This window comes from Stomoxys calcitrans, chromosome 2 (assembly GCF_963082655.1).
Source record: "Stomoxys calcitrans chromosome 2, idStoCalc2.1, whole genome shotgun sequence".
Taxonomy (NCBI): domain Eukaryota; kingdom Metazoa; phylum Arthropoda; class Insecta; order Diptera; family Muscidae; genus Stomoxys; species Stomoxys calcitrans.
The window spans coordinates 51,069,663-51,090,587 of record NC_081553.1 but is presented as its reverse complement, the minus strand read 5'-3'; the positions used below and the strand labels follow the sequence as shown (position 1 = coordinate 51,090,587).

At 39.8% G+C, this 20,925-nt stretch overlaps 1 protein-coding gene across 2 annotated transcripts in view; it reads right to left on the bottom strand.

The window, feature by feature from the left end:
- Window positions 1-20,925, bottom strand: part of LOC106082129 (collagen alpha chain CG42342) — a 685,565-nt gene that overhangs the window by 552,094 nt on the left and 112,546 nt on the right. The window lies entirely within an intron of this gene.

Here is a 20,925-nt window from a genome sequence, read left to right as displayed (position 1 = left end):
AAATACCATTCGTCGTATTAAGTCTGCAGTTTATTTGTCCAATCAAATTAATTAAGTTCGCCTTCAAACCAATTTTGGTTTATATCGAACAAATTCTTTGAGTTCAGCAAACAAAATTTCATATCGAATTAATAACAGTTGCCTTCAAACCTCTTTGGGTTGGATTCAAACCAATTTGGATTGGATTCAAACCAATTGTGGTTCTGTTAAAACTCAACAAATTTAAGTTTATAACGGAGTAAGTGGGAATGAAGGGAAGAGGATTCCAATCGGATATCTGAGATGAACCTTGAAGTCGAGTGCGAGGCACTGCTGACATCGGCACAGTCTTGGATTGACAGAACCCTAGGACTGCCACCGTAGCGCATGTCCGCCTATACTTATAGTTTGAACCAACTCTGCCGAAATCGAATGTTAAACAAACTTCCGAATACCATTCGTCGTATTAAGTCTGCAGTCTTTTTGAGATTTGGTCGAATCAAACCAATTTAGTTGGGTTTCAAACCAATTTTGGTTCATATCAAACAAATTCTTTGAGTTCAGAAAACATAATTTCAGGAAGAATGTATATCAGTTGCCTTCAAACCTATTTGATAACGAATTAATATCAGTTGCCTTCAAACCTGTTTGGGTTGGATTCAAACCAATTTGGATTGGATTCAAACCAATTGTGGTTCTGTTAAAACTCAACAAATTTAAGTTTATAACGGAGTAAGGGAGAATGAAGGGAAGAAGTTTTCAATCGGATAGCTGAGATGAACCTTGAAGTCGAGTACGAGGCACTGCTGACATCGGCACAGTCTTGGGTTGACGGAACCCTAGTACTGCCACCGTAGCGCATGTCCGCCTATAGTTATAGTTCAAACCATAAATCGAGTGTTAAACAAACTTCCGAATACCATTCGTCGTATTAAGTCTGCAGTTTATTTGAGATTTTGTCCAATCAAACCAATTTAGTTGGGTTTCAAACCAATTTTGGTTTATATCAAACAAATTCTTTGAGTTCAGCACATATAATTTGATAACGAATTAATATCAGTTGCCTTCAAACCTGTTTGGGTTGGATTCAAACCAATTTGGGTTTGATTCAAACCAATTTGGGTTGGATTCAAACCAATTTGGGTTGGATTCAAACCAATTCGGATTGGATTCAAACTAGTTGTCGTTCTGTTAAAACTCAAAAAATTTAAGTTTATAATGGAGTAAAGGGGAATGAAGGGAAGAGCTTTCCGATCAGATACCTGAGATGAACCTTGAAGTGGAGTGCGAGGCACTGCTGACATCGGCACAGTCTTGGATTGACAGAACCCTAGGACTGCCACCGTAGCGCATGTCCGCCTATAGTTATAGTTTGAACCAACTCTGCCTAAATCGAGTGTTAAACAAACTTCCTAATACCATTCGTCGTATTAAGTCTGCAGTTTATTTGTCAATCAAATTAATTAAGTTCGCCTTTAAACCAATTTTGGTTTATATCGAACAAATTCTTTGAGTTCAGCAAACATAATTTCATATCGAATTAATAACAGTTTCCTTCAAACCTGTTTGGGTTGGATTGAAACCAATTTGGGTTGGATTTAAACCAATTTAGGTTGGATTCAAACCAATTTGGGTTTGAATTCAAACCAATTTAGGTTGCATTCAAACCAATTTGGGTTGGATTCAAACCAATTGTGGATACCTGAGATGAGTCTTGAAGTCGAGTGCGAGGCACTGCTGACATCGGCACAGTCTTGGATTGACCGAACCCTAGTACTGCCACCGTAGCGCAGAGGTTAGCATGTCCGCTCCAATGTCTCATCATGCTCCAAATGCTCCAACGTCTCATCATCTTCCCCGCATGGCTTACACATGCTATCACTTGCCGCACTGATTTTGCATTACTGAGTTCGTGTCCCCTTATGATACCAAAAGCTATACTGACCTCCTTCTTGCTTCCTTTCAGTAATAGGCTCATCTTTTCACGATTTAGATTCCCCCCATAGGATTTTCGCCGTCCTACCGACCGTTTCGCTGTTCCACATGCGATGCATGCGCATTCTTCACCTACTCCCTTATTTCGGACTAAGTCGACCCGAAAGGCTTCGGGTTAACCAAATTTATTGACGGCAGTCCTCCGGCCTTCACCGACAAATCATCTGCCCTTTCGTTTCCCCCCTTACTCCATTATGGCACGGCACCCAAACGATGCGGATTTTGCCATCCTCAGAGAAGGCGTTAATCTCCTTCCTACACTGCAATACTGTTCCTGACCTTACCATGCTGGTTGTTATTGCCCTTATGGCAATTTTACTGTCGGTAAAGATGTTCACAGTCGATGTCCTCGCGATAGCACCACACCACTTCACGCATTACGTGATGGCCTGGATCTCCGCCTGCAGGACGGTATTATGGTCAGGCAGTCTAAAACAGATCTCAGTACCTGGGTTCTCAATGTAGACTCCCTGGCCTACTCTGTCCTCTAGCTTAGCACCACACCACTTGACGCATTCCGTGATCGCCCGGATCTCCGCCTGCAGGACGGTATTATGGTCCGGCAGTCTAAAACAGATATCCGTCCCTGGGTTCTCAATGTAGACCACCTGGCCCACTCTGTCCTCTAGCTTAGCACCACACCACTTGACGCATTCCATGATCGCCCGGATCTCCGCCTGCAGGACCCTATTATGGTCAGGCGGTCTAGAACAGATCTCAGTCCCTGGGTTCTCAATGTAAACCCCCTGGCCCATTCTGTCCTATAGCTTTGATCCATCCGTGTAACATGATCTTCCAGATGGCAATACTAGCGCTGCGTCAATCCAAGACTATGCCGATGGCAGCAAAGCCTCGCACTCGACTTCAAGACTCATCTCAGATATCCGATAGGAAACCTCTTTCCTTCCTTCCAGGTTTCCTATCGTCGCCTCGATTATACCGCGAGCTGCTCCCATCCTCAATCCATTCTCCCATCGCCTTAAGTCTCATAGCCGCATTGGCTGCCTCACACTTTATTTGTATGTCAATGGGTCGGATATCTAGCATAGTCCCCAGTGCCCTAGTGGGCGTGGTACTCATCGCTCCGCCTATGCTAAGACAACATGATCTCTGAACCTGTTGTATGGTTCTTATGTTGCACTTTTTCACCATAGCAGTCCGCCAAACTACTGAGGCGTAAGTAAGCATTGGGATAGGATAGTACACTGGCTCTACAGGAGCACGCTCCTGTGGACTATCCTAGGATTCAGGCCCCATTTCGAGCCTACGGCCCGTCTACATAGTGCCCAATATTTGTGAGCCTTCTCAGTACGCTCCTGAATGTGACACTTCCAATTTAGTTTCCTGTCCAAGATCACACCTAAGTATTTGACTTTGTCAGATATGGAAATCCTGTTATTGAGGAAACGTGGTGCGTTAAATTGGCCCACCTTCGTCTTCCTCGTGAACAGGCATATTTCAGTCTTCTCTGGGTTAACATTGAGACCTCTGGGTCTAGACCAGTCATATGCCATATGCAATACCCTTTCGGCCCTTCTGCATAGCTCCTTCGGATCCTTAGCCCTTAGAGGTGTTATAACATCGGGCTCAAATCCCTCCTTAGTCATCATCGGGCTCAAATCCCTCCTCAGTCAGCATCCGTTATAGGTCATTTATGGTGGTCTCCCAAAGGAGTGGCGATAAAATGCCCCCACTGTGGCGTGCCCTGTGCCACTTTCTCCCTTATTTTTATGCCATGGGACACACTATTTATACGCCTGTTCCTTAGCATATGGTTTATCCAGTCTCTAAGGACCGGGTGCACCCGGAACTGTTCTAAGGATTGGATCAGTGTGTCGGTCCGCTCATTGTTGAAAGCCCCCTCGATGTCAATGCATACCGCCAGGGTGTACATTTTGGCATCGAAGGATTCTTCTTCTTATATGCACAACCTCGTGCAGGGCAGTCTCCATCGAATTTCCCTTGACATAGGCATGCTGTTTGTATTTGAGCAGTTCGCCGGATGTCATACTCTTTATCATGGTGTCCACAATACGTTCCATGGTTTTGAGTAGAAGAACGTATGGCTTATGGGTCTCTAGGCCTTTGGTGTCGCATAACTTGCCTTGCCGGACTTGGGTATAAATACCACCCTTGCATCCTGCCAGGCTTTCGGAGTACATGAAATTTCTAGGCACGCTGTGAAAACTTTGGCCAGACCAGGCGCCAGATAGTCTGCCTCTTTCTGTAGTAACGCCGGAAATATTCCATCAGGCCCAAGTGACTTAAATGATTTGAAGTTCCTCAAGGATTCCTTCAACAGAAATTCCGTTATTATAAACCTTCGATCAACGTCATTATTCCAAGATTCCGGTGTCTCCGTGAGTCCCTTCGTATTCTGTGGAAAATGGGTTTTCATCATAAGCATCCACATAGATCCGGGTGACTTAAATGGTTTGAAGCTCCTCAAGGATTTCTTCACCATAAATTCCGTTATTATAAACCTTCGATCAATGTCATTATTCCAAGATTCCGGTGTCACCGTGAGTCCCTTCGTATGGGTTTTCATCAAAAGCCTCCACATGTCCTCCGTTGTCTCTGCTCTCACACCCAAGTCGCCTACTAAAGTTTCAGTTTGGACATGGGTTTTTGAGAGAAAATTTTTTATCTTTCCAGTGTAATTAACGCTATCGACCAGTTCGCAGAAAAGCTTCCAGGAAGCACGTTTTGCCGCTCTGGCAATCTTCTGTATTCCTTGAGCCATGTGTAATACACAACCCAATAAACTTCCGCCCTTTTACGATCAATCCTTCCTTACTTCCTTCCATTTCTCTCAGTGTATATTCGGTTTTGTCTGGCCCAAAATTAAATTACACAAAATTTCCATATATGCATCTAATTTTGGACTACTAATTAACTTTATTGTAATTTGTAATTCCAATTTGCCAAATGTCTTCCAAACTATGTGTGGATGCGTGTATGAATTTTGTGAAAACACATGCTCATACAAAGAATTTGGGCCTCAGAAATGCCACCAACAAAAAACAGAATTTAACATTGGGCTTAACATAAAGTTTGGTATATTGCCTTAATACCACATTTTAAAATATTCCAAGCACATAAGCCGAAACCCCTTAAGACATTGGATTCTATTTAAAAGTTTTCTTTTAAAAACGTTCCTGGTCCCGATGTCCGTCCAACTGTATGTCTGTCTGGCAGTCTGTCGTAATGTCTGTCTGTTTATCTAGTTTTTGTTTCTCTTCATTGCATTCATTATAAGCGTTAAATTAAATACACACAACACTCCTTCAAGGCTTCATGGCTTAACACACTCTCGCACACACACACACACACACATACATATATACAGACACACGAACAATTTAATACACTTAATTCATTTTTCAAATTTATTGTGGAGAGGAAGCAACAAAAAAAAAATAAAAAAAAATAAATTTTTTCTTTCTCGCCAAGAAAACAAAAGGGAGAAATAAAGTTAAGAAAATGAAAGAAAACAGTATGAGAAATGTAAACAGAAAACAAATGGGAGAAACTTAACAAAATTTTGCACCAATTTGTAAATTAAGAAAACTGCTTTACTTTCACACACACACACACACACTCACACTTGCACTCATTCTCAAACTCTTTGCCCAAACCCCTAGAGAAGTGCTGCTTCCTTTTACTTTTGCTATTTAAGACCCTAATAGTCCTTTTAAGGCAGCAAGCAACAGCAGTGGCTGCAACTGCTGCCAGTACAACAACCAGGCATTGTTATAACCATCTGTAACCCTACCCCACCATACCACCATCATCATCATCATCATCATCTTCTTCGTCATAGCACACCAAAGTCTGCAACAAGAATACGAGCATAAGACAGCGCCAAAAGAAATTTATAAAATTCATTTAATCAAAATCATGCTTTACACCCAAGAATCTTGTGCGATTTTTTCTTGTGTATTTTATTTCACTTTACAGACTCGGTAAAACTTCACACGCACATAGTCGCATGTATTTATGGCGGCAAAAGGCTTTATTGAGGAAAGGGAATGAAAGTGGCTGTCTAGAGTAGCTAGTAGAAGCAGTGTTGCCAAAAAACTAAATAAATATTTTATTAATAAATAATTTTGCAAAACAATTTTATTAAGGAAAAGCATTATTCATATATTGGGTTGCCCAAAAAGTAATTGCGGATTTTTTAAAAGAAAGTAAATGCATTTATAGTAAAACTTAGAATGAACTTGAATCAAAAATACTTTTTTTACACTTTTTTCTAAAGCAAACTAAAAGTAACAGCTGATAACTGACAGAAGAAAGAATGCAATTACAGAGTCACAAGCTGTGAAAAAAATTGTCAACGCCGACTATATGAAAAATCCGCAATTACTTTTTGGGCAACCCAATAGTTTGGAGGTTATAATGAAAGATCTGTGTACAGAAATGTTGTAACAGAGGTGGTATTTTTAATTTCGTCCACTTCTGATAAGGAGGAGGGTCCACCCCCTTTCCGATATCAAAGAAGTAAGGGCGTGCTAAGTTCGGCCGGGCCGAACTTTATATACCCTCCACCATAGATCGCATTTGTCGAGTTCTATGCGCGGTATCTCTTTTTAGGCAAACAAAGAATATTGAATAAGAACTGTTATGCTATTGGAGCTATATCAAATTATAGTCCGATTCGAACCATAAATGAATGGTAAACATTGTAGAAGTCAATGTGTAATATTTCAGTTCATTCGGATAAGAATTGTGCCTTGTAGGGGCTCAAGAAGCAAAATCGGGATAGAGGTTTATATGGGAGCTGTATTAAACTATTGATCGATTCAGACCATGTTAGACACGTATGTTGAAGGTCATGAGAGAAGTCGTTGTACAAAATTTCTGCCAAATCGGATGAGCATTGCGCCCTATAGAGTCTCAAGAAGTCAAGATACAAGATCGGTTTATATGGCAGCTATATCAAGTTATGCACCGATTTGCTTCATACTAAGCACAGTAGTTGGAAGTCATAACAAAACCCCTCATGCAAAATTTTGGCCAAATTGGATGAGAATTGCGCCCTCTAGAGGCTCAAGAAGTCAAGATCCAAGGTCGGTTTATATGACAGCTATATCAGTTTATGTACCGACTTGCGCCATACTTAGCACAGTTATTGAAAGTCAAAAGAAAACACCTCGTGCAAAATTTTAGCCAAATTGGATGAGAATTAAGCGCTCTAGAGCCTCAAGAAGTCAAGATCCTAGATCGGTTTATATGGCAGCTATATCAGGTTATGTACCGACTTGCGCCATACTTAGCACAGCTATTGAAAGTCAAAAGAAAACACCTCGTGTAAAATTTTAGCCAAATCGGATGAGGATTGCGCCCTCTAGAGGCTGAAGAAGTCAAGACCCAAGATCGGTTTATATGGCACCTATATCAGGTTATAAACCGATTTGCGCCATACTTAGCACATTTATTGGAAGTTATAACAAAACCCCTAATGCAAAATTTCAGTCAAATCGGATGAGAATTACGCCCTCTACAGGCTCAAGAAGTCAAAATCCCAGATCGGTTTATATGACAGCTATATCAAAACAAGGACCGATTTGAACCATACTTAGCGCAGTTATTGCAAGTGATACCAAAACACGACGTGCAAAATTTCAGTCAAATCGGATACGAATTACGCCCTCTATTGACTCAAGAAGTCAAGATCCAAGATCGGTTTATAAGACAGCTATATCAAAACATGGACCGATTTGAACCATACTTAGCGTAGATATTGGAAGTGACACCAAAACACCACGTGCAAAATTTCAGTCAAATCGGAAGAATATTGCGCCTTCTAGAGGCTCAAGAAGTCAAGACTCCATAAAATATATATAATCTTGATCGTCATGTCATTTTAAGTCGATCTAGCCATGTCCGTCCGTCTGTTTTTCGAAAGCACGCTAACTTTTGGAAGGCGTAAAGCTAGCCACTTGAAACTTTGCACTAATACTTCTTATTAGTGTAGGTCAATTGGTATTGTAAATGGACCAAATCGGTCAATGTTTTTATATAGCTGTCATATAAACCGATCTTGGGTCTTGACTTCTTGAGCCTCTAGATGGCCCAATTCTTTTCGGATTAGAATGAATTTTTGCACGAAGTATTTTGTTATGATGTCCAACAACTGTACCAAGTATGGTTCGAATCGGTCCATAACCTGATATAGCTGCCATATAAACCGATATGGGATCTTGACTTCTTGAGCTTCTAGAGGTCACAATTCTCATCCGATTTGGCTGAAATTTTGCATGACGAATTTTATTCTTACTTTCATCAACGGTGCTAAGTTAGGTTCAAATCGGTTCATAACCTGATATAGCTGTCATATAAACCGATCTGGGATCTTGACTTCTTGAGCCCCTAGAGGTCGCAATTATTAACCGATTTTCCTGAAATTTTGTACGACGGATTCTCTTATGACCATCAACATACGTGTTTATTATGGTCTGAATCGGTCTATAGCCCGATACAGCTCCCATATAATTCGATCTCTCTATTTTATTTCTTGAGCCCCCAAAGTGCGCAATTCTTATTCGAATTGGCTGACATTTTACACAGGTCTCCAACATATAATTTAATTGTGGTCCAATCTGGACCATATCTTGATATCGCTCTAATAGCAGAGCAAATCTTTTTTTATATCCTTTTTTTGCATAAGAAGAGATGCTGGGAAAAGAACTCGACAAATGCGATCCATGGTGGAGGGTATATAAGATTCGGCCCGGCCGAACCTAGCACGCTTTTACTTGTTTGATACTCATATTGTCATTATCGGTCCACTTTTGATATTGGGTGGTGTTTTTGTGGTAATGGCATAGGGACCTTTACGATATCGAAAAATTATAAAACCTGTTCCGCCCTTCTGCTCATATCCGCAATCTACTCCCAATTTTTAATACCATATTCGTATTTTACAACCAAATACCATTCATTAAAGTCCCAAATTGTCCCAATCTGTAAATATGTCCTAATGGAGGGTTTTGGGGAGTCCCCTCAAATACCAAGGAATACATTTCTTGTCAGATTTGTACTTTGCTTTTCAATGCCTTTTATTTGATACCCATATTGCCCAAAGCGGTGGAAGTGTCCCGTTGGGTGGAGTTTTCGGGGGTCGGGGACCCTCCCCCCACTCTTATGGTGACATTTTTATGCCAAGTTGGTATTCTAATTTTAAATATCTTTCATTTGATACCCATATTGTGCCAATAGGTAAATATGTCCGTTCGGATGGGTTTTGGGATGGGGCGTCCCCCTCTATTGTTTTTACAATATTTTGTCTCAATTTATGGAGAATTATTTCAAAACTTTTTTTTTACAGAAATTTTTATTTTTATCTAAAATTGAATTTTTATAGAAAATTATGACAGAGTTGTAATTTTGTAAAAAAATTTCCTAAAATTTTCGTTTTTATAAAAAATTTTTGTTTTTATAAAAATTTTGTTAAATTTTATTTTTTTTTTTTTTGAAAATTGTGTCAAAAATTTTTGATAAAAATGATGACAAAATTTTATTTAGTTTTTTTTTGCCAAAAATTTTGTTCTTCTCTTATATGTCTAAAGTTTTTAAAAGTTTTTTATAGAAATTTTGTAAAAAATTTTTTTCTATACAAAATTTTTAAAAATTTTTATTTTTATACAAAACTAGCCGAACCGAGCCCGCTCCCATGCGCCTTCTTTTGATCTCTAACATCCTTTATTTCAGCCCCATATTGCTATGGGCGGTAAAAATTGGGTTGCCCAAAAAGTAATTGCGGATTTTTTAAAAGAAAGTAAATGCATTTTTAATAAAACTTAGAATGAACTTTAATCAAATATACTTTTTTACACTTTTTTTCTAAAGCAAGCTAAAAGTAACAGCTGATAACTGACAGAAGAAAGAATGCAATTACAGAGTCACAAGCTGTGAAAAAATTTGTCAACGACGACTATATGAAAAATCCGCAATTACTTTTTGGGCAACCTAATAATTCCTGTTTGGGGTTGTTTTTAGGGTTAAACGGCCTTCCTCAGACATTTCGCCCCGAACGTGCATATCAAATTCGTCCTCTTCTCCCATATATCTTTCATTGTAGCCCCATATTGGCATGGACGGTACATTTGTCCGCTTTGGAGGGTTTTCTAGGGGAAGGTTGGCCACCCAGATACTTGGTTCTGATGTTGGCTCGGTTGGTACATATATATATGAAGCTTAGAGGATTTTTTTTTTGGGTGTGATGGCCACCCAGATACTTGGTCCTCCAAATGGATATTGGATTCGCGATCAACTATCAATTACCTTTCATTTGAGCTTCATATTGCCATAGACTGTAAATATATCCCGTTTGGGGGGGTGTTTTCGGTATGGGGCGGCTCCCAAAATACTAGATCCCAAATGGCATACAAATGCCAGATTCGTTTTCTACTCTACATCACCTTTCAATTAAATCCCACATTGTGGTGAACGTTATACATTTCGGTTTTGGGTTGGGGTGATCCCCTCAGGTACCTCGCACCAAATTGGGATACACAATTTTTACTTTTTGGTCACTATAAGAGCACGAAAAAAAATCGCCTTAATCCCACCACCCATTTCAGAGATCTGGCGTTTTAGGGTGAGGGGAGGGGTCCGCCCCCCTTCAGTCATCGAAAAATTTACTACCCCAGTTTACCCACAGGATCATTTTGCACTATTTTTTTGCGGTTTTAGGTTGGGACTATCCCCTCAGATACCCCACCCAAAATTTGGATACACAATTTTTATTTTTTGGTCACTATAAGAGTAAAAAAAAAATCGCTTGAATCTCACCACCCTTTTCTGAGATCTGGCGTTTTAGGCTGAAGGGAAGGGGAAGGGTCCGCCTGCCCTGCAGACATCGAAAAATTTAGTACCCCTGTTTACCCACAGGACCATTCTACACTATTTTTTTACGGTTTTGGGTTGGGGCGATCCCCTCAGGTACCCCACCAAAAATTGGGATACACAATTTTTATTTTATGGTCAGTATAAGAGTTAAAAAAAAAATTCGCTTGAATCTCACCACCCTTTTCTGAGATCTGGCGTTTTAGGCTGAAGGGAAGGGGAAGGGCCCGCCTCCCCTGCAGACATCGAAAAATTTAGCACTCCAGTTTACCCACAGGACCATTTTACACTATTTTCTTTTTGGCGGTTTTAGGTTGGGGCGATCCCCTCAGGTACCACACCCTAAATTTGGATACACAATTTTTATTTTATGGTCACTATAAGAGTACAAAAAAATTCGCTTGAATTCCACCACCCATTTCAGAGATCTGGCGTTTTAAGCTGAGGGGAAGGGTCCGCCCCCTCCTTCAGATATCGAAAGATTTAGTACCCCAGTTTACCCATAGGACCATTCCACACTATCTGTGAGAATTCCAAGAAAATTCATTTTATTTCCATACAAAATTCATTAAAAAATTTAATTTATTTAGAAAATGTTTCTAAAAGTCATAGCCTTATGAGGGTAACATTGAAATTTCCTTCCACTAGCTTCAGTTGTAGTTGTAGTTTATGTTAGTGGTAGTATTGGCGCGGTAGCTTATTTCAATGGTTACGACATCAACGACGAGAACGTCGAGGAGTATCATCTTGTCTAGTCAAGTCTCGTAAAGTTGAACAAGTCTCGACGTCTCATTCGAGTTGTTGTACACGTAGTGTTGCAACAAGGAAGTACAATAACAACAGTAACACCACCAACAACAACAAAGGCAGCAACGAAACACGGCAGCAATGGCAGTAGCAACAAAAACTATAAAATTGTTGCCGCTCTTCTGGGCTCTTAGTAGTAGTAAATATAAATGAATGAATGAATGACTCGCTGACTGAGTAAAAGGATTGAGGGTGGTAAATGAGTGTTGGGTGCTTTTTTCTCAGTTTCATTATGCTTGTATTTGTACAAAAAAAAAAAAAACAACAGCAAAACAACTACATTATCCTTTACAACACCAACATTTTGCTACACAGACATTTCAAGTGCATGTGAGGATATACAAAAAAAAAAAAAAAAAGTTCAAATTCTTCACAGCAGACTATTATTTTGTTGAAGTTTTTATTTTTTTTAATCGTTGTTGTTGATTTAACCTGGCAAAGTTCTTTCTATCAAACGTTTGTGAATTGGCCATGGATGGGTGTGAGAAACAGAAAACAACATTGAAATGGAATCTCAAGTGGAATAGCATACGTTTTTTTATTAATTTATCACATTAAGGCAAACAAGACTTTATGCATTTAACTTAAGAGGGCACAACCCCCCTTTGGATTGCCTAGAATAAGCGGGGGTTTGAGTGATGGAGGTATGAGAAGGAGCGATAAGCATGTGCAAAGTTTAAAGTTAGTATGAGGATCTATGAGTGTAAAAATGAGAGCTTATTAAATCCAGCAAGAAGGATTTAAAGGAAGCTGCAGTTACTTTCGTACTCTGATATGCAGGAAGCAGCTTAAGTAAAGTTCAGCAACACATCGAAATATCCATGTCCGACCCTATAACGTATATATTGGGTTGCCCAAAAAGTAATTGCGAATTTTTCATATAGTCGGCGTTGACAAATTTTTTCACAGCTTGTGACTCTGTAATTCCATTCTTTCTTCTGTCAGTTATCAGCTGTTACTTTTAGCTTGCTTTAGAAAAAAAGTGTAAAAAAGTATATTTGATTAAAGTTCATTCTAAGTTTTATTAAAAATGCATTTACTTCTTTTAAAAAAATCCGCAATTACTTTTTGGGCAACCCAATATATTCTCGATCATGTCCGTCCGTCTGTCTGTTGAAATCACGCCACAGTCTTTAAAAATAGAGATATTGAGCTGATATTTTGCACAGACTCTTTTTTTGTTCATAGGCAGGATAAATTCGAAGATGGGCTATATCGGACTATATATTCATATAGCCTCCATATAGACCGATCCGCCGATTTAGGGTCTTAGCTCCATAAAAGCCAAATTTATTATCCAATTTTGCTAAAATTTGGTACAGTGAGATGCATTAGGCCCTTCGACATCCTTCATCAATATGGCTCAGATCGGTCCAGATTTAAATATAGCTGCCTTATAGACCGATCCTCGGATATAGGGTCTTGGGCCCATAAAAGTAACATTTATTACCCGATTTTGCTGAAATTTGGTACCGTGAGTTGTGTAAGGCCCTTCGACATCTATCATCAATTTGGCTCAGATCGGTCCAAATTTGGATATAGCTGCCATATAGACCGATCCTTCGATTTAGGGTCTTAGGCCCATAAAAGCCACATTTATTATCCGATTTTGCTTAAATTTGCGACAGTGAGTTGCTTTAGGCCATTCAACATTCTTCGTTAATTCGGCCCAGATCGATTCAGATTTGGATATAGCTGCCATATAGACCGATCCGCCGATTTAGGGTCTTAGGCCCATAAAAGGCGCATTTATTGTCCGATGTCGCCGAAATTTGTGACAGTGAGCTATGTTAGGCCCTTCGACATCTTTCTTCAATTTGGCCCAGATCGGTCCACATTTGGATATAGCTGCCATATAGACGGATCCTCCGATTTAAGGTTTTGAGCCCATAAAAAGCGCATTAATTGTCGGATTTCGCCGAAATTTGGGACAGTGAGTTGTGTTGGGCCCTTCATCATTCGTCTTCAATTTGGCTTAGATCGGTCCAGATTTGGATACAGCTGCCATATAGACCGATCTCACGTTTTAAGGCTTTGGTCCCATAAAAGGCGCATTTATTGTCCGATGTCGTCGAAATTTGGGACAGTAAGTGAAGTTCAGCCCCCCGACATACTTCTGTAATATGGCACAGATCGGTCCAGATTTTGATATAGCTGCCATATAGACCGATCTCTCGATTTAAGGTTTTGAGCCCATAAAAGGCGCATTTATTGTCCGATTTCGCCGAAATTTGGGACAGTGAGTTGTGTTTGGCCCTTCGACATTCCTCTTCAATTTGGCCAAGATCGGTCCAAATTTGGATATAGCTGTCATATAGACCGATCCAACGATTTAGGGTTTTAGGCCCATAAAAGCCACATTTATTACCCGATTTTGCTGAAATTTGGGACAGTGAGCTATGTTAGACCCTTTGACATCTTTCTTCAATTTGTCCCAGATCGGTCCAGATTTGGATATAGCTGCCATATAGACCGATCCTCCGATTTAGGGTCTTAGGCCCATAAAAGCCACATTTATTATACGATTTTGCTGAAATTTAAGACAGTGAGTTGTGCTAAGCCCTTCGACATCTTTCTTCAATTTGGCCCAGATCGGTCCACATTTGGATATAGCTGCCATATAAACCGATCCTCCGATTTAAGGTTTTGAGCCCATAAAAAGCGCATTAATTGTCGGATTTCGCCGAAATTTGGGACAGTGAGTTGTGTTGGGCCCTTCATCATTCGTCTTCAATTTGGCTTAGATCGGTCCAGATTTGGATACAGCTGCCATATAGACCGATCTCACGTTTTAAGGCTTTGGTCCCATAAAAGGCGCATTTATTGTCCGATGTCGTCGAAATTTGGGACAGTAAGTGAAGTTAAGCCCCCCGACATACTTCTGTAATATGGCACAGATCGGTCCAGATTTTGATATAGCTGCCATATAGACCGATCTCTCGATTTAAGGTTTTGATCCCACAAAAGGCGCATTTATTGTCCGATTTCGCCGAAATTTGGGACAGTGAGCTATGTTAGTCCCTTCGACATCTTCCTTCAATTTGGCCCAGATCGGTCCAGATTTGGATACCGCTGCCATATAGACTGATCCGTCGATATAGGGTCTTAGGCCCAAAAAAGGCGCATTTATTATCCGATTTTATTGAAATTTGGGACAATGAGTTGTGTTAAGCCCTTCGACATCTTTCTTCAATTTGGCCCAGATCGGTCCGGATTTGGATACAGCTGCCATATAGACCGATCCGCTGATTTAGGGTCTTAGGCCCATAAAAGCCACATTTATCATCCAATTTTGCTGAAATTTGGGACAATGAGTTGTGCTAAGCCTTTCAACATCTTTCTTCAATTTGGCTCAGATCGGTCCAGATTTGGATACAGCTGCCATATAGACCGATCCGTCGATATAGGGTCTTAGGCCCATAAAAGGTGCATTTATTATCCGATTTTGTTGAAATTTGGGACAATGAGTTGTGCCAAGCCCTTCGACATCTTTCTTCAATTTGGCCCAGATCGGTCCAGATTTGGATACAGCTGCCATATAGACCGATCCGTCGATATAGGGTCTTAGGCCCATAAAAGGTGCATTTATTATCCGATTTTGTTGAAATTTGGGACAATGAGTTGTGCCAAGCCCTTCGACATCTTTCTTCAATTTGGCCCAGATCGGTCCAGATTTGGATATAGCTGCCTTGTAGACCGATCTCTCGATTTAAGGCTTTGGGCCCATAAAAGGCGCATTTATTGTCCGATGTCGTCGAAATTTGGGACAGTAAGTTAAGTTAAGCCCCTTGACATATTTCTGTTATACGGCGCAGATCGGTCCAGATTTGGATATAGCTGCCATATAGACCGATCTCTCGATTTAAGGCTTTGGAACAGAGAGTTGTGTTAGGACCTTCAACATTTTGCTTTCATTTGGCCCAGATCGGTCCAGATTTGAATATAGCTGCCATATAGACCGATCTCTAGATTTAAGGTTTTGGGCCAATAAAAGGCGCATTTATTGTCCGATGTCACCAAAATTTGGGAAAGTGTGTTGTGTTGGGCCCTTCGACATTCGCATTCTATTTTGCTTAGATCGGTCCAGATATGGATATAGCTGCCATATAGACCGATTTCTCGATTTTCGATTTTGGGCCCATAAAAGGCGCATTTATTGTCCGATTTCGGTGAAATTTATATATATTATATATATATAGTATTTTGTCCAAATCGGAACTAATTTCGATATGGCTGCTATGAGGCATAAAGCATGAATTTTTCACCGGATTTTGACCAAAGTTGCTTTACATATACACCCGAGGTGGTGGGTATCCAAAGTTCGGCCCGGCCGAACTTAATGCCTTTTTACTTGTTTAATGTCAGAAAGTCAGGTTTATATACAAAGAATACGAAATCACCAAAAATTTTTTGGAAAATATTTTTATACCCAAATTAGCTGCAAAATAATAAATATTCAACTTTTGGGTATATATAGATAAATACCCGGGTATTTACCCAATTTTCGGGGTAAATACCTTTTGGCTATTTACCCATCGCCCATCTCTATCTATGCGTAAAATTAAAATGTAATCAAGCTCCTAACATGGAGGGTAAACAGAAACCCTATCCTCCTCCGAACCATCACAAGTAAAGAATGTGAACAAGTACAACATTTTCATGTTGTACAAGTATTTACTTTACAGCAAAAGGATTCGAAATAACTTGAAATGAAGTATAGTCGTAGTAAAGTGAAATAACTGAAGTAGTTATGTTGGGCTAAGAGCTGGGGGGGTGAGGTGGGAAAAGTGACTCGAGAAAATGCCAATGAGTGTAGAATGTTAGTTAATTGTAATTCCATTCTGTGTTGAATTCCTAAATGCCTTTTAGTTTTCCTTTACTCAGGCACTTAGACAAGTGGCCCACATGCACACTCACACCACTGCCACATAGACACATCATAGGACCTGCTGCTACACATCCATAGTAAATAGTAGTACCTTTTTTCCATATGGCTGCCCTTTTGCTCAAGTTTTGTTGTACTGGTAGACTTACAACAAATTTGTAAGAATCCTTGCTGTTGTTTTCCTCAAGTTGAGTACACAAAGCAAAGAGAGCAGTATCCTGATAGACTGACTAAGCGAATAAACGGTAGATGCGGCATTCCAAGGAAATGAAAAACTAACCAGAGTGCGTGTTTAAATTTTCGGAAATTGCAAAAATGTTTTTTCTTTTAGATATTGCACAAGGGTTACTGGCAATGTTAGTATAAGCTATATCTTGGCCTTTTGTCTCTTGGGGTGTGTGTGTGTGAGAGAGAGAGTTTTTTTTTGGTTTCCCTATCAAATTGAAATTCTTTACGAGTTTAGTTTTTAGCAATGCAAGCAGCCCAAATAAAAACAAAAAATAATGTAGAGGGGGAAAATTATGAAGTAATTCTCCCATGATACCCATAAGAAATAAACGAAGAAAGAAAAACCATGTTTTCCATGGGGTATAATCAAAGTGCAAAGATTGATAAGGAAATGGAGCGTAAGAAAATATTTGGTTGCCCCAGCCCCTCCCTCCCCCATTCTCTAGAAGAATTGGAGCAGAAGCAAAAGAGTTTGACAAAAAAGCGCTTGACGAACTTTGACAATTTCCTTGGAAATCAAATCTAAGTATTTACATTGTCAAGGTAGTGGTAGTAGTGATTCAACATTATTCAAATGTGCTACTCGATGGTATTTGCGGATTGAGTCTCTGGAGCATTTAAAGACTACAAACACATTCACCCACATATGGATTTGGCGAAAGGAGCTTAAGTAAACAAGTAAAACAGCATTAGGTTCGTTCGGGCCGAACTTTGGATACCCACCAACTCGCATATAAGGCTCTCGTCATAATACAGTGAAAATGCAACCTTTATGGACCCACAGCAGCTATATCTAAATATAGTCCGATTTCCACCATACTCAAAAAGGCTATGTAAGAGTCTAACACAACTCATCGTGCCGCATTCATCGGTTAAAAAAAGCACCTTTTATGGGCCTAAGAACTAAAATCGGGAGATTGGTATATGTATATGACAACTATATCTAAATATAGACCGATCTGAACCATATAGAACTCAAATATAGAGGACCCTAACACAGACCACTATGTCAAATTTCAGTCAAATTGAGGAATAAACGTGCTTGGATTGTCCCAACTGAAATCGGGAGAAAGGTATATTAGTCGGATATATCCACATATAGACCGATCTTCATCTTAATCGGTACAAATGTCGAGGGTCCTAACGCAACTCAAATTGCAAATTTTGGCCATGAGCATTCTACTATGGAGCAGGGGCAAACTTCTCACATATCAATGAGTGCAGTCCGATTCCTCCTCCTCCTTTTTATAGACGAGCCCGAACGGCGTGCCGCAGTGCGACACCTCTTCGGAGAGAAGTTTTACATGGCATAGTACCTCACAAATATTGCCAGCCTTAAGAGGGGAAATCCACCGCTGAAAATTTTTTTCTGATCGTCTCGCCAGGATTCGAACCTAGACGTTCAGCGTCATAGGCGGACATGCTAACCTCTACGCTACGGTGGACTCCTAACGCAACTCATTGTGCCTCATTTTAGCAAATTCGGTTAATCAATTGACCCACAAAGGCTAAGACCTTAAATCTGGAGATCGGTCTATGTGTCTGGCAGCTATATCCAAATCTGGACTAATCCGGGCCGTAGTGAAGAGGTATGTTGAGTCGAAGAGGTATGTCTGCGAAATAGGGTAAAAAATGCGCCTATTATGAGCCCAAGGCCTTAAATTGAGAGATGAGTATATATTTCAGTTATGTCGAAATAAAGACTGATCTTAACCATACTCGATACGAATGGCTAATTTCAGCAAAATCGGTTAATAAATACACCTACTGTGGATGTGAAACCCTAAATCGGGAGATCGGTATATATGGCAGCAATATGCAAATCTGCACCGATCTGGGCCAAATTGAACAGGGATATCGACGAGTCTAACAAAACTCGCCATACTGAATTTCTGCGAAATCTGACTAAAAATGCACCTATTATGGGCCCAAGACCTTTAATCGAGAGATCGGTCTATATGGCAGCTATATCCAAATCTAAACTGATCTGAGCCAAATTAAAGAAGAAAGTTGAAGGGCCTAACACAATTCACTGTTCCAAATTTCAGAAACATCGAACAATAACTGCGTCTTTTATGGGTCCAAGACCATAAATCGAGACATCGGTCTATATGGCAGCTATATCTAAATCTAAACCGATCTGAGTCAAATTAAAGAAAAATATTGAAGGGCCTAACACAACTCATTATCCCAAATTTCGGCGAAATCTGACAATAAATGCGCCTTTTATAGGCCCAAGACCTTAAATCGAGAGATCGCTCTATATAGCAGCTATATTCAAATCTGGACCGATCTGTGCCATAATACAGAGATATGTCGAGGCGCCTAACTTAACTCACTCTCCCAAATTTCGGCGACATCGAACAATGAATGCGCCTTTTATGGGCCCATGAACTTAAATCGAGAGATCGGTCTATATGGCAGCTATATCCAAATTTGGACCGATTTGGGACAAATTGAAGAAGAATGTCGATGGGCCAAACACAACTCATTGTTTCAAATCTCGGCGACATCGGAGAATAAATGCGCCTTTTATGGACCCAAGACCTTTAATCGAGAAATCGGTCTTTATGTCAGCTATATCCAAATCTGGACCGATCTGTGCCATATTGCAGAATGATGTCGAGGCGCTTAACTGAACTCACTATCCCAAATTTCGCCGAAATCGGACAATAAATTCGTCTTTTTTGGCCCCAAAATCTTATATCGAGAGATCGGTCTATATGGCAGCTATATCCAAATCTGGACCGATCTGGGACAAATTAGAGAAGAATGTCGACGGGCCAAACACAACTCATTGTTTCAAATCTCGGCGAAATCGGAGAATAAATGCGCCTTTTATGGACCCAAGACCTTTAATTGAGAGATCGGTCTATATGTCAGCTATATCCAAATCTGGACCGATCGGGGCCAAATTGAAGAAGGATGTCGAAGGGCCTAACATAACTCACTGTCCCAAATTTCAGTAAAATCGGATAATAAATGTGGCTTTAACGGGCCTAAGACCCCAAATCGGCAGATCGGTTTATATGGGGGCTATATCAAGATATAGTCCGACATAGCCCATTTTCGAACATAACCTGCTTATTGAGAAAAAAAAAGAATCTGTGCAAAGTTCCAACTCAATATCTCTATATTTAAAGACTGTAGCGTGATTTCAACAGACTGGCGGACGTACAGACGGAAGGACGGGCAGACGGACGGACATGGCTAGGTGGCCTTATATTTTTACGACGATCCGAAATATATATACTTTATGGGATCGAAAATGGATACTTCGATGTGTTGCAAAATGAATGACAAAATGAATATGCCCCCATCGTTCGGTGTTGGGTACAAAAATAACAAAATATTGGTGGCATTGAAGGATGAAAGAAATTACATTTGAAGGATTTATATAGAGCTTCAGGTGTTTTGTCAATCATGTGTGTTTTATAAAGGGTGGCAAGAGAGATATTTCAATAAACTGATGACAGTATGCTGGGAAGGCTTGAATAAAAATGGGAAAAGTTTGAATCAAACTGAATAACCTTGAATTAAACCGGAGAAACTTCAACCCCAGCTTTCTGTTATCAGACCAAAAAGTTTGATTCAAGTCGAAAAGGTTTGCAAAGGTTTGAATCAAACCAAAAAGGTTTGAATCAAACCGAAAAGGTTTGAATCGAACCTCGAAAAGGTTTGAATCAAACCGAAAAGATTTGAATCAAACCGAAAGGATTTGTATCAAACCGAAAAGATTTGAATAAAACCGAAAAGGTTTTAATCCTACCATAAAATGTTTGAATCAAACCGAAAAGGTTTGAACCAAACCGATAAGGTTTGATCTAACCCGAAAGGTTGGAATTAAACCAAAAAGGTTTAAATCAAACACATAAAGTTTGAAATCAAACTTAAATGGTTTGGATTAAACCAAAAAAGTTTAATCCAAGTTTAGCCAAATATCAAAATTAAGAAGAATTAATCTTCAGATGGCTATCCTGATATAGGCATACTAAAACTGAAGCTGACATGAACCAGCAAAGCGAAAGCGCAATCGATCACGTTTGCTGTAATTAGGCACCTGATTTAAAGATAAAAGTTCTAGCTAGCGTCCCCATATGTTCAAGTTGAAGAGACTTTCAAATTTAGATGTATGTAAAACTTATTCCTTTGTTCTTTAAAGTCTCACACTCTTCGAT